Here is a 12,973-nt window from a genome sequence, read left to right on the forward strand (position 1 = left end):
TAGCTAGAGTTAAAGCTGGGCAAACAGTTACTCAGAAGGCTGAAGAAGGGATTGAATGTGTAAATCGTGAGTTCAGGTTACAGGCTGATAAAAGTTACGTGGCTCGGCCTGACGCTGAAGATGAAATTGGAGACTTGCTGGACTTGCGACCACCACCCCCATATGTCCCGCAGCAGTTATACCCGGCGGTACCAGATGCCCCGGTATTAGCTGTTGCAGATCCAGTAGCCACTTCGCAAGTTTCAGCTGTGACGACGGTAGCTCCTGCTGCATCGGCACCGCCCCAAAACCAATTTGTCCCGGTTGTCCTCGTCTGTTACAGAGATTATGACTTTATTGCCCAATTTGTTATCATCCGCGACAGCTGGGAATCTTCAGCGGTCACCCGGGGCAGCCCATTCTCCCCATGTGATGGCCTCTTCCTCGGCGAGCGCAACTCCGCTACCAGCTGTTTCCACTCCGGTACATCCGCCCGGTTCCATTGAAGGGAAAAAAATGTTTACCCGGTCAGCCTTAAAATTTGAGGAAAGGGAGGTTATTGCGCTACAAGCATCACAGAAGATGCGACAGCCTATTTATACTCTGTCCGGCATATGGAGCACTATGAAAGACTACGAGCCCGTGATGCAACAGCATGCGTTGGACCATATGGCTGCATGCTTGATATCATTATGGGAACAGGTTCATACAGGGGGGAAGGCTCCGGTAATATTGTATACTATTCATGACCATGCCCATAACTTTCAATTGACCCCGGAGGAGGTGTTCAAAAATGTTGGAACATTGGTTAGTTATAGAACCCGACTTCAATCTTCTGGTCCTGTGGGTTCCGCGCATTTTCCAATACGTGAGGTCCACCCTATTTATCATCCAGAAATTACTGAAATAATAGATGCTACGGGAGCGGTTACCCGCCCGCGAGCCGATGCTCGTTTTCAGGAGCAGTGGGTGTACACCCCATGGAAATGCAGTGAAGTACTGTCATTGAAATCTCATTTGCCCGACCCTAGGAAGAACCCTACAGCATATTATAAAGAACTTACTGAAGCCGCCTCATCGGCGGTAATGACATTGGCCGGTATAGAATTATTCTTTGCTCTATTAGTGCCAGTGGATATATGGCATCAGGTACATGACCAAGACCATGTAACTGAATTTGGGGGAACATGGGATCAATTGAAAGATTGGGATAAGGATCGAAAACCAGGAGATAAACCCCGGGCCGAAATATTAACGTTACCTGACAAAATACATGCATTCGCTAATTCCGCCTAGGAAAGTGGATTGGGATAAATTGACCGCATGCCGGCAGAAGAAAGATGAGAGTGTGTCGGATTTCTTCACTAGATTTGAAGGTGTTTTTATTGACTTTAGTGGCCAGGACTTATCTAAGGAGGGTGGTATACGCTTGTTTGTCAACAGATTTGTAACTAATTTACTGCCCGAAATCTCGGCCCGACTCCAGGCCGCAGAAAGTACTTGGACGACGTCTACTCCCTCGATCATATTAAGCATGGCTCAATATTATGAGCATCGAGAGAATGAAAGTAAGGATAAGACAGAAAAGAAAGCCAAGGAGTTAAAAACACGGGTCCTGTTACAGCAGGTTGAGAGAGGCCGTGGCAGGGGTAGGGGAGGTCCGACCTCTGCACCATGAGGGGCGGGCCAAGTACCGAGTGGAGGACGAACTGATTTAGGAATAAACCAATGCGCCTTTTGTAAACAGGAAGGACATTGGCGTTCCCAGTGTCCGTTGTTATATGCGCAAAACAACACTATACGAGGCCAAGGAAGAGGAAGCGGTGGAGGTAGTCGAGGCGGACATACACGACAGGAGGAGTCTGGACACGGTGGGAATAGTCAGAACTATTTTGATCAGGGTCAGGGAAAGCAGTATTTCAATGAAGGATGTGGCAGCGATGCATCGGCAGGCTATCCTCATGCATAGGACAGCCAAAGGCAGAGTGGGGGACGTGTGTCAATTCCTATAGATCAGAACGGACCTTATGTTAATGCACATTTAATGGGCGCATCAGGTAAGTTTCTTGTTGACACAGGAGCTATGAACAGTTCTGTTTCACATGCCCTTGTCCCTGGGGCTGCTCTGTCTGGCCAGGATAATGTCCGTAGGTTTCTCAGGAACTCATGTGGTGAGCCCCATTTCCCGACCTCTTTCTTTCGCTCTGGGCCCTATTTCTATTGATTTGCCATTCCTTCTAACATCGCAATGTGGGGAAAATTTATTAGGCATAGACTTACTGAAAAGGCTACATGCTCGTATATATTGTTCCCCAGACGGGGTCTATTTGACTGTCCAACCCCCTTCTGTACAGTACTTTTCTAAGACGGACACCTTGCCCCCTGAATTCGCACAGATTCCAAAAACCCTCTGGGCTACAGGAGACACTGATGTGGGTTTGTTGAAGATACCCCCAATTTCAATTACCTTAAAGCAAAGTGCTCGGCTACCGAAAATACCGCAATATAAAATTGCCCCTGCAGGTGAACGAGCCTTGTTGTCCATTATTCAGGATCTGATCCGATCTGGGGTGGTGGAAGAGACAACCTCTAATGTGTGTAATAGTCCCATTCTTCCTATTCTTAAAAGGGCCCCCGTAGATTGCAACCCTGCTTACGTAGATACATATCGCTTTGTGATTGATTTGCGCGAGATAAATTAGATTGTGGTACATCAGTACCCCGTGGTGCCTGATATAACCACCATATTGACTATGATTCCTCCTACAGCTCAATATTTCTCTGTGATTGATCTGAAAAACGCTTTCTTCAGCATTCCCATTCATCCTGATAGCCGATATCTTTTCGGATTCTCATTAGCTGGTCGCAGCTTCCGCTTTTGTCGCGATCCTCAGGGCTATACAGAAAGCCCTAGTATTTATAGTCAAGCGCTCAAAGCCCTATTGGATACTCTAATTTTGCCTGAGGGTAACGTACTGTTACAGTACGTAGATGATCTATTGGTGGCTGCGGATACTGAACAGGGTTGCGGTGATGCCACAGTTAAATTGTTGCAGCATTTAGCCAACCATGGTAATAAGGTATCCTTGTCTAAATTTCAATATTGTCGACCCGAGGTGACTTATTTAGGTCATCTCCTGTCAAAGGAGGGTAGGCGTCTAACTCCTGATCGTATAACAGCTATATCTAATATGTCTGTTCCTTGCACGCAACGTGATGTCCGCGCTTTCCTTGGCATAACCTCTTACTGTCGCCAGTGGATTCCTAACTTTTCCCTTCTGACTAAACCTCTATTATATTAGACAACTAAGGATGTGAATGAACCTTTACCTTGGACTGCTGAATGTCAGGATGCTTTTATTTCTCTGAAATCTGCTCTTTGTTCCGCTCCTGTGCTTGGCACTCCGGACTACCGGAAGCCTTTTACACTCTACGTGCATGAGGTGGACGGTTGCTCGCTTTCTGTGTTAACACAGGGTTTTGGTGGTAAGCAAAAACCTTGTGCGTATTTTTCGGCGGTATTGGATAATGTCGCCAGAGCACTTCCTAGTTGTCTAAGGGCCACGGCGGCTGTTGCGGTGGCAATTCGACAATCAGAAGGGCTCGTCCTGAATACTGACCTCACGGTGATGGTGCCTCACGCTGTGGATGTATTATTAAACAGGACCAAGATGCAGCACTTAACTAGTGCGCGTCTTACAGGGTATGAATTGACCCTGTTTGCACCCCACATCACTATCAAAAGATGTGCCACTTTGAACCCTGCCACGTTACTACCCCTTCCTTCGGAAGAGCAAGATCAGGATATACATGACTGTATATTTCGGACAGAGGAAGAAACGAAGGGACGGATAGACCTGACAGACACTCCCTTATCTGACCCACAAGGGGAGTTGTATGTCGATGGCTCATGTTTTAAGTTACCGAATGGCACTACCACATCTGCCTATGCGATTACCACTCTCCAAACTGTAGTTGAAACGGCTAAAGTGTCTTACCAATCTGCCCAGGCTGCCGAATTAGTAGCGTTGCTTCGAGCTTGTGAGTTAAGTGAAGGGCTGAGAGTGAATGTCTACACCGATAGCCAATACGCTTTCGGTGTAGCACATAACTTTGGAAGATTATGGGCGGAGAGGGGTTTCCTTACTTCGCATGGCCAGAAGATAAGGAACGGCCCGTTGGTCTTGAGACTGCTAACTGCCCTGACTCTACCAAAGGAAATTGCTGTTATTAAATGTAGCGCCCATAAAGCTGTAATAGATGCTGTAGGTGAAGGAAATTCATTTGCTGACAGAATCGCTAAGGAAACTGCCCAGTCAAATACCACCTCTATGTTTGTAGCCAGCTCATCAAGAGGAATGGTAGAGACAGAAATATTCAATAGCACTATGGATAGTGTTAGAGAAATACAACAAGAAGCAACCCCTGAAGAACTGGTGCATTGGCAAGAGCAGATAGGGAAACTAGACGAAAATGGATGTTGGATCGACCTGTCAGACAAATGCAGGTGGTTACTGCCAAATGCATTTGTAAATGTGATAGTATCCATGGCACACGGCCCTGCGCACATAGGTGTCAAAGGTATTTGTGCAGTATTAGATTCTGTGTGGTATAACACCAATATGAATAAAACTGCAACACATTTGGTTCAGAACTGTATGATCTGTTTACAGCATAATCCAGGAGGGAGTGTCCCCGTACTGAGGCAATTTTGCGCCCCCCACCCTACCCTTTGAGGTGTTACAAATGGACTACATCCAATTAGAGCTGGTAAAAAATCTCAAGTATGTTCTAGTTGTGGTTTGCGCATTCAGTAAATGGGTGGAAGCATACCCTACCAAGGAGAATACCGCTCTAGCTACAGCCAAGGCTTTAGTAAAAGAGTTTTTCCCTCGGTATGGTTTGCCACGCGTAATTTGGAGTGACAATGGAAAACATTTTAATGCCAACCTTATTGAACACATTTGTAGTGGTTTATCTATAAGACAAAAATTTCACGCAGCCCGCCACCCCCAATCAGCGGGGCTGGTAGAAAAGTATAATGGGATTTTAAAGTTGAAATTGGCTAAGCTGCAAGACACCACAGGTTTGAAATGGCCGGACCTCTTGCCCTTAGCCTTGTTGTCTGTAAGAACCACTCCTCACTCTCACTCTGGGATATCACCATATGAGGTGATATTTGGTAGGCCCGCTAATATCTGGGGTGTACCGAGACCGAAATCCTTTAGGGACATCGAGTACCCAATGTTGACAGATTATCTTTATGCATTAACTAAAGATCTTCGTTCCATTCATCAACAGATTTCAGCGGTATTGCAGCCCCTGCCGGAGGGTCCTGGACATCGCCTTGAACCTGGACAGTGGGTTTTGATCCGGAACTACCAGCGAAAATCGAGTTTGGAGCCACTATGGACCAAATCCCATCAGATACTCCTCTCCACAAGACCGGCTGTTAAGGTTGACGGGAAACGGCACTGGATTCACATGTCACACTTAAAAAGAATTCCTCTCCCATTGCCGGGAGACCTGCAGGATCAGAGTGAAGGGTTGGTGCATGACGGTGAGCGGCTCATTGAGGATTCATCTCTCTCTGAAGCCTGAGAAGTGAATGGGCGAGAGGGAGGCACGGTGAGTCCACAAACGACTCCAGCGGCTGGCCCAGCTATCAGCTCTGCTCCCGGTAATGCTGCATCTGATCCGAGGGATCACACTTCCAGTACTTCATTCGATCCTACTGTGCCTATTCTTTTCCCTGATCTCCGAACACCTGGTCATGTTTGCTATAACCTGCGGCCCCGACAAAGAGCAAAAATACCAGGTCCAGTCCAGAGAAAGAGAGGAGAGATTTGAGTAAACCCTGGTATAATCAAAGAAACACTGGACTGAACTAGTTGAGAGCTCGGAACTTTCAGTATAGCTCTGTTCAGAAAGAAAATAGAGACATTGATTGATTAGTGGGGCCCAGGTGGAGTTTTGTCAGTAAAGAGCTGCGTCAAGTGCAGCCCAACGCGAGAAGTTTTTGCTATTTTTCTGTTTTGATATTTTGTTTGATGAACAATAGGAGTCTGCCTGTGAGGCTCTGAACGGACACAGGAAAGAAGCACCCTCTGGCAGGTTGGACTGCAAGTAGGCTCATTCCCATTAGATTATATCTGGACTTTTAGCAAGAATTTATCCCTTTGCTCGCTTTGTTCCCGAGGAGGAGCGACCTATAGCCCCACGCCCTCTGCACCCGTATATGCCTATGTTTTCTACTTGGAGTATGCGTATTAAGATAGTATTCATAGCTATAATAACTGCATCACTAGTAATATGTTTAGGTATATTCATTTATTTAGAATGTCGTCACCCTGTGCACACCCTGGTACCCTCTACTCCTGCCCCTGAAGAGCATCATTTCCATACTCTTGCCCCGCATAAGGAGAGACATCGTCAAACATATGTAAAGAATGCTTTTATTGAAATGCTGCACCAGACCCATAGTTCGACTATTTGTTATGCACAAACATGACCTTTTTATTTCAATGCCCTTGTCATATTTAGGGAGTTGTGAAGCATGGTTTAAATTGCTGTCGATGATATATACGCACTATACTGTTGATGAACACCGATTTTCTGAAAAAGATTATGAAATGATTCTAGCATATATAGAAGAACATCAGGGATTCACTCCGAATGAAGATGGTACAGATGGTACACTAGACCCAACTGCTTGTATGAATGAGTATACTGAATATGCAAATGACACTTGGTTAAGGGATGAAGTATTGGATTTTATGTCTTTCAATTTCACTGAGTATTTCAAATACTTCCAGGAACGAAATGTATCAGATGATAAGGTTATTCCAGTCCCAGTATTGAATGCGTCATCTTCCTTTTGTGTACATGGCACTGGTCACTTAACGGTTGGATTTAGTAAATGCAATTATACATACATATTACGAACATTCAGCAGCCCACCAATGCTTACTCCCCCGAATGTGTATTTTGTATGTGGGGAAAATGCATACACGTGGCTCCCCAGAGGATGGTCAGGTAGATGTTATTTGTCTTTCCTATACCCACCAGTTTATATAGCCCTTCTGACTATCATAAGACTCATTCACTGAACCGGCTGAGTCTAGGAAAACGAGCTACTACGGGGGATGCCACCGATCAGACCGATACTCCTGCACAGCACTTTGTGGATATAATGAAGGGAGTCCTGCCCATATGGGGACCCATTTTGACCAGTAAAGAAATCAGAAGACTATCTAGAGTAGTAGAGGGAGTAGTGAATATCACTGCTGGAATACTAACTAATATAACTGTTGAGCTTCAGGCGACCAGGCTTGTAACGCTTCAAAATCGTATGGTTTTAGACGTTATTTTAGCTGGTCGTGGAGGAACATGCAGAGTGATTGGCAGCTCTAGCTGTGTATATATACCTGACTCCGCCCCCTCGGTGCATTTAGCCATCCAAAAACTGCACAGTTTAGCATCAGAAATTCATACAGATACTGGTACCTGGTCTCTTTCTACATGGTTTTGGGGCCTCTTTGCCACTTGGGGATAGAAATTATTCATGATCCTTTTGGGTATAGCAGGTTTCCTTTTCACCTGTTGTGTCTGCCTACAATGTGGGCCTGCTTGCTGTTCTTATTGTACTAATCATCTCCTCCTTGCCCTTCCTGAATCTAAATCACGCCCAGCTAAGATAGGCACTCAGCTAGTACAGAAAGAGATATATGACATGATGCAGATAGATGAAGGCATTTTTGAAGATTAAGTTGGTACGTTAGCTACATTATGCTAAAAGGGCCGATCTGAAGGATGAAAATCATTTGTTCTGTTCATTCATATCATGTAAAAGTTAGCATAATGTGTCTATGACGATATTCTGACCACATAAACACTTATTGATATGTTCTAGAAGACGCATTTCCTTTCGAGTCTTTTTGCACGACAAAAAGGGCCGAAAACCATACTGTAGCCATTTTGGTTTGTGATAGACCACGTGTCAGATCACATGGTCTATCCTTTGCCTACCATTCTCATGATTTAGTTTGTACCAGCCCAGAGACAGGTTAGTGGTATTTACGGCTGAGGCCCAAGGTCACATCTACTGTAGGGAGTATCAAGCAGATTCCTTCAGGCCCCGGGACAAAAAGGGAGTAACCCTACCGACCTTCTCTGTATAGATAGCAACTCTTTGTGTGAGCCTGAAACTTAACACTGTATGAGCTCATCCAGGAGCCCATGGACTAACTGGTATTTTTCCACTTGTATGGCTTTGTATGCTGAATCTGTTATGTATATAAGTGTGGTTTTGTCAAGGAGCCAGCAGTCTTCCTCGGCGCACCTGATGGGTGAGGATCGATGAGGCTCCTCTATATAGAGTTTTGCCAATAAAGCTTCAGAACCTTCTCCGTTGCCGACTGACTTATTTGAAATATATCTTGCGGGCCACTGGTAAGTGTGGCCCTTGGGATTTTTATTGAGTACTTCAAAGGAACCCTCACCCACCAGGGTTACCCCTTGGTGGCATGCTTCATCATAAGGTTCATCCCTAACCTGCTACGGAAAGGAGCGTGCTACGACCAACGAGTACGCGGGAGCACTTATAGTATGTTGCTCCTATATACCTATGCTGGTAATAATGGTATTGGAGTGGGTTTTATTGCACATAAAAACAGGTTTAAAAATATCTCACTAATGGGAAAAGGTTAGTTTATTCACTCCACTAGCCGATATGATTAACATATGGGAATGTTGAGAAACTCCTAGGGTATATGGCCCACCGTTTCCCTGGTCAACTAGTTTCAAGCCCTACCCCAAGGCTTTTCTTCAGGACCTGAGGTGGTTGCTCCCTGTTATCACTCCTATAGTCAACTGATCTCTAAGTAATAGCAAATAATGAATATGGTGAAAATAGAGAACATAGTGAAAATAAAGGTAAAAGTATACAGCACCTAATTGGTCTGTTCACATTTTTTTCAAAATATCTCTACAGAGGTTGGGGAAGAAACAAGAATCGTTAAAAATATGCACGGCCCATAGCCTTGTAAAAGAATTGTTCGTCATGCATTTAAATAGTGAGTAGTGATATATTTCTTAAAACACGTCAGCACTCTATGAAATGTAATTATAATGTAGGAAAACGTGGACATACAATACACAAAACAAAAAACACACACCGTACTGGTTTCTAAATGGAAAACGTACTGGACATAAAAACATTCTAGACATTACATACACTAAAACGACCCTAGTCAGGCCTCATGAGTCCAAATCGGGGAAGGAGGGATGCCTGTAGTCAGACCCTGTGGGTTAAGAGACAGAGTTCCCCCTCAAGAAATTAGATGCAGCAAAGGAAATAATCTATCATCGTGGAAGGGTCAAAAGAACCGGATTTGATTAATTGCACTTACTTCTTCAAGGCTACTCCCTCGCTGGGGAAGACCTGTTCGCCCGTGGCTCTGGAGATTCCGGAGGGGCATGGCGGGTTGCCTCATATATGCGGTTGACATGCTGCCGTCGTCATCCGCGTGCCGGTTGCGGTGTTAGACCGCTAACCTGCTAGGGGAGAGCAATTCTCATTTCCTGTTTACCTGCGGTGCATCCATAGTGCATGGGTTCACGCCTCGGCTACTCGAATTTCCCAGTGCATTCAAAAGAAATATTATACCAGAAAAATAACAGTAAAAAAGATGTAGCGGGTTGAACACTGAACAAGAGTACACATCTGCAAAAGGAAAACGGTTATTATGGTCACTGAAAGTGGGATATATATGGGTTGGAAAAAAGTCCCCGCAGGGTATCAAAGTCAGGAGCGTATGGGAAAGGAACCTGGCTTTTTCATATTATTCAAAAGGATGCTGCTAATATTAAATTTCAACTAGTTGATGTGCACTGGACCTCGAACAAGGCGGTGGGTGTAGACACCATATATAATATTAACATACCTTATAGTGGCAGAAAGGGGGGATAACCTAGAAATGGCACCACCTAATTGTTGATAGGGGTACTGGTTAGAGAATTCCAGAAGTTCAAAAAATGCACTGAGGTGGTTAGTGGAAAATATGGGGTTAGTCACATCGAGTCACCCAGTGCTAATGGGGATGTCTTAATAATCCAAGGATTGGGTTGTCACTGGTGATGCCAGGGTTGATCATACAAACTGGCCCCAGACGATGTTTTCATTCAAGCCTATTTCATATGATTTCAATCTATAAACCTGCTGTTGTTCTTTTTCGAACAATTGGGATTCCTGGTTCACTTGCTTGATCACTGTCCACCGTAGATCGTTAGTAGTGTGTTGTTGTTCGATATAGTGGTTGGCCATTTATGTAGTTGCTCTTTGGCATCTGAGGTTGCTCTGAAGCTCGCAAATTCTGGTCTTGATTTTGCATGATGTCATACCTATGTAATGTAGGTTACAAAGGCAGGTGATATATAGATCACCCGTTCTGTGTTACAGTTGATGAATCTTCTCATTTCCCATGCTGTATTGTTGTTGAAGGTGATGGTTTTGCTGGTTTGTGTCAGGTGACACACGCGGCAGTTACCACATGGTTGCTGTTCGAAGATAGGTGTAATGAAACTCTGGCCTGTTAACCTGTCGCCGGGGATGTGTGGTAATGTATGTACCAGCATGTCTATGAGTTATTGACCTCTCCTGTGAGAGAACATTGGTTTTGGAACAGGTGTGCCACTGCCATCCAGTATCCGCCAATGTGTGTTGATAATCTTGTTCACTGAATTGGATGCGCAGTTGTAAGTGGTAATACAAATGGGGCAAACCTCTTTTTTTGGTATGCACGGTCAAGGCGACCCTTGAAGAGACCATTCGAGGGGGCGGACGGTCACCTTGACCGCGCATTACTGATGCGGTGGCCAATATTAGCCTGAAATACTGAAAAAATAAATTGTTTTTCCTTGAAGTTCTGGACCGACCAGTCATCCCCTAATTAAGCAGAACAAAAATTCTATCTCGTTAAACATCGGAGACAATACGCCATTTTAAGAAAGTATAACGTGACTGAGCCCTGGAGAAGTCCAGTGAAGGGACGAAACGCGTTGGCTACACCGTGAAGAATAACAAGAATAAAGGATTATTAAAAAATGTAATACATGTCTCCATTAAATCTCTTGTATTTGACTTATTGAGAATAATGATCCCAGTAAATTCATTTGTGTCGGGAAATAACGTTTGTATTGATCATCTTGTTGCAATTGTTTATATACATTATTTGGGAATTAGGAGGTCTTTTTTCTTGTGATTGCTGAACCACACATAATAGGATCCCATTGATATAACAAGTGCGGTGATCCTTTTGTCAACTGAGGCCTCCTTGTAAATCATCATTTATCTGCAAGTGCATGTGATCCTTTTGTCAACGGCTAGTGATAGGTCTTACAGGAGTGACTTCTGTAGCTCTGTATTTTTCGGACTATAGGGGAAAAAGGACTTCCAATTTTTTATCTGTATGTGACGGCTCCTAACTACTGTTCTAATCTGTAGAACAAGGGTAGTGTCTGCATTAAAGATTGAGCTAAAGTTTTGAACTTTTTCTGTATGTTGAACAGAAAGATTAAAACATTTGTAGAGTGCAAGAAATGTATGCATAGAGTGTCTCAAAGTGTCCTGAATTGCAAATGCCCATTCAAAAGATATATTAAATATGTACACAAGCAAACCTTGCTTTTGAGGCCAGAAATAGAAAATGCTCCTGCAGCACATCAACATGAGATAGAAAAGAGAGAGCCCCCACGACTGCCAACCCACATCATAAGCCATTTATCTCCAAATACAACAAATGATATACCCTCAATGACTTGGCCCTCAGAGACCAGTTTGATCAAAGGCAGCACCACAATGACCTGTGGGAACCTACCTGTCACCTTCCCTGATATAACAATCAATAAGCCCACAATAACCATGAGGAACAAACTACCACTCACACACAGGGCCCAATCCATTACAACACCTCGCCAACTTGAAATGGACCATACAGCAGACCGCGAACGTCATACAGGCCAGAGTGAGAGGTCCTGAAAGTGAGCAACTACCTCCAGCAGACCCCATAAACATTAAAATGATCTGCTTACCATTCCCAAGATATATGTACCACAACTGGACAATACCATTTGGATAGAAGATAATCAGAACATAATGATCCAAGGCCGAGAAGCTCTGAAATCTAACCAAGAACTATGACCCTGAGGGTAGAGCCTAGACTGACGTGGCAGTCAACAAGAAATAGCCCTACTATACCAATGTGGACCTGGAGGAAAGTGACCTCCCATAACACCCAAAGAGACAACCAAAAACAGTAACTGCTCCTTTTACCTAACTTGACCCAAAGATGCTATACTCGCAAAATCTTGTCAAACAAATATAATCCTTCATCTCACCCTCAGTGACCAGGCCCCTTATACATCAGGCGAATTGACGACAAACCTTCAAGCAGACCTGCCTCATGGTCCATGCTTTCCACTAGAAGACCCATTAACATCCTTCACTAGATTTATTCCATCGCTCTACCCACCACACTGGCTCAGGAACTCAGGGTGCATAACTTAACCCCCCAGTTACACAATAGATCCTGCAGCTGTCAACAGACTGTAGAAAAGGGGACCCAAGTCCTTCAAAATCATCTATCCACCCAATCTATTAAAAAACACAGCTCAATCAATCAATCAGGGGTTTATAAGCGTGCTACTCACCAGTGAGGGTATCAAGGCGCAGAGGGTGGGGGGGTGCAGCTCTAGGTCAGCTGAAAAGCCAGGTCTTGAGGCTCTTCCTGCAGGTGTGCAGGGTGGCGGAGCGTCTGATGTTGACTGGGAGTTTGTTCCAGGCTTTGGCTGGGAGGCATGAGAAGGGTCTTCCCCAGGCTCTGATTCTGCGGATGCGCGGGGTTGTTGCTAGGGCAAGGTCGACAGAGCGGAGGTTTCTTTTGGGTGCGTTGAAAGAGATTCTTTCGTTGGGTCCGATGTCATGGAGGGATTTGTA

This window comes from Triturus cristatus, chromosome 10, assembly GCF_964204655.1.
Source record: "Triturus cristatus chromosome 10, aTriCri1.1, whole genome shotgun sequence".
NCBI classification, from domain to species: domain Eukaryota; kingdom Metazoa; phylum Chordata; class Amphibia; order Caudata; family Salamandridae; genus Triturus; species Triturus cristatus.